This window comes from Triticum dicoccoides, chromosome 1A, assembly GCF_002162155.2.
Source record: "Triticum dicoccoides isolate Atlit2015 ecotype Zavitan chromosome 1A, WEW_v2.0, whole genome shotgun sequence".
In the NCBI taxonomy this organism is placed as follows: domain Eukaryota; kingdom Viridiplantae; phylum Streptophyta; class Magnoliopsida; order Poales; family Poaceae; genus Triticum; species Triticum dicoccoides.
In genome coordinates, this window is record NC_041380.1 from 556,157,130 (window position 1) to 556,159,658 (window position 2,529).

At 42.8% G+C, this 2,529-nt stretch overlaps 1 non-coding gene across 1 annotated transcript; it reads left to right on the forward strand.

Moving 5' to 3' along the window:
• Window positions 1-245: 245 nt before the first annotated feature.
• On the forward strand, window positions 246-333 carry TRNAM-CAU. The gene is given in 2 exon segments: window positions 246-283; window positions 298-333. It is a non-coding gene; the product is annotated as a tRNA-Met (tRNA).
• Window positions 334-2,529: the final 2,196 nt, after the last annotated feature.

The following is a 2,529-nucleotide window of genomic DNA, read 5'->3' on the forward strand; positions in this document are numbered from 1 at the left end:
CAGCAGACTTCATAAGCAGTTCTGTGTGTTGTAGTTTAATTAGTAGTGCCATCTTCAGTCAATCACCTGACCAGTACTAGCATTTGACATTTTGTTATCATGAATGTGAGAAAATGGGGAATAATGATTTGGTGAGCTACAGTCATTCCTTGAGTAGCGTTAAACTGAACACAGTGAACCACTCATGATTTGCAATGGTCCTGCTCCTGAACAAGGATGTTTGTTTCGCTTGTTAAGCAACAAGTGGGGTGGTGGCGCAGTTGGCTAGCGCGTAGGTCTCATAGCTGAATGCGAGTGATCCTGAGGTCGAGAGTTCGAGCCTCTCTCACCCCACCATTTATAAGACCTTGTAGTGATGAAACGCTCTGCGGCAACTTGGGTCGCCGCATGTGCACCTGATTCCGTCAGGTGAACTGAGCTAGTCTGAACATTGTCTTCTTTTTCTTAATTTTTTGTTCAGCCTTTAACAGTGCCTTCATCTGTCGTTAGACCTGTAATGAAGCGCTTGGAGATGCCATCTTCACTAATCCATTCATTCAGATAGGTTCAGCGCACCATCATGAGCAGCGACCAGTTACTCGAACTTTTTTTAAAACTTTTCTTTCTTTTCAATAAAACCAACACTGGAAGCTTAGCTAAGCCATCTCATTTCACCATGACCCGTACGTGATGCACTGATGCCTATCTTCTCTCAAGAAAATTCCCGGTTCGAGGGATTTCTTTCTCCCAAATACTCCTAGAAGCTTGTTCAAAATTTTTTTTTACTCCTAGAAGCTACGGCCAATATTAAGCAGGCACAAATGACGGGAAAGCTACGTATCTACGGGTTAGCCAGACAATCGCCATGGTTGGTTCTGAGATTTCCCTTCCCTGCCGAACTGGACTTTTGGAGTGCTTCATTTTAACTCTTAAGATTACAACATCACAGTACAGCTAAAAATAATAGGTACTCCTGATTTTGTAATGCACCACTCTCTTTTTATCTGTTACGAGTATTCTTTTACCTCAAATACTCCTGATTTGTAATACCAGATCGACAATCTAACTGTCTCAGATAACAAAATGCCCTGAATAGTGAACACGCACACACATGACACTAGTCCAAAACACCGGACTCTGTCGAATGGTTGGGAGTGCCTAGTGTCCTCCGTTCCCGGGCCTCCTGCGTGGATCGTGTCTGGAGTTGGCTCCTCCATAGTCGTAGTCCAGAAAATCCGTCAGAATCCTCATCCTGCTGTTACTCTGCATCCGAAGATGGTAAAGAGAAGTGTGACCCTGGGTTAAACAAACGGAAAAAGATCAGTAGACTTTATAAGCAGTTCTGCCTGTTGATCTGTGTACGTATCTAGAGCCATACACAATTGTAGTTTAGTACCATCTTCAGTCAATCAGCATTTGACATTTTGTTATCATGAATGTGAGAAAATGAAAAATAATGTAACGGAGTGTACATAATGACACTAGCTCTGCCATTCCCTTCAATTTCTCTCAGACGGACCAAGCAACATTAATAATTAACAAAATGCCATACTTTTCATAGGTGACACCATATGTTTGACATAACCCAAGTCTACCAATTCTTTCGGATTATTAACATATGCAGACCTTGATGTCAAAAACATACAGACCTTTGTCACTTTGGAGGCATCCCTATCACGTTCTGTCGTTGAAACTTCTCCTGGATGCGCTGAAACCAGATAAACTAATGAAGCTCATTCGCATTAGGGTAAACCGATGAAAAAGAGGCAAGAGGGAAGAAACATCGTACCTGAAGATGATGCAGTGATCAACAGGGCCATCAAGAAGACGGCGGTGAAGACGGGCATTGTCAGTTTAGCCATCCGATTTCTTGTGCCACTCCTACCTGTGCTATGAGTTAGTCATCTTATCTCCTCCTTATATACTGGCGATGAGTGGAGTGTGCAGCTGTAAGAGGGCAAGTGGCGGCACCTTTTTTGCAATGGTGCAAATGATTCAGGTCACCATTGATTTGGTCTATGCGACAGTGATGAATCTGATTAGAACAATGTCAACCACTACGTATGGTGCTTCATTTGCCCGAGATCATGCATGCATATGCTTCCAGCTTCAGAAGTGCACGAGCTGGTCTGGTCGTCCTCGACAACATCGATTGTTTGGCCTTTTCAGTTTTCACTATGCACACCGATGACAAAATCGTTCGATCGTGCTGAACCACGTGTGGTTCATGTATAGGAATAGTAATTACTCCCTCTGTTCATCACAATAAGATGTTCTAACTTAATTTTGAATCAAATAAATATAGACATATTTTAGTGCATGTGTTTGTTCACCCATTCTAGTCCGTATATAGTACACATTCAAATATTCAAAATATCTTATATTTACGGACGGAAAGCCTACAGATAGTTAGCTAGAAGATTGATACGAGTCGGTGAAATGGAGGGGACTACGAGCGCAACGATGCGTCAGCGTGAGTGCACGGGCACGATCGAACGGATAGAAGGGTCCTGGATGAAATGCAGTGGTTACATCTACATGCATGTGATG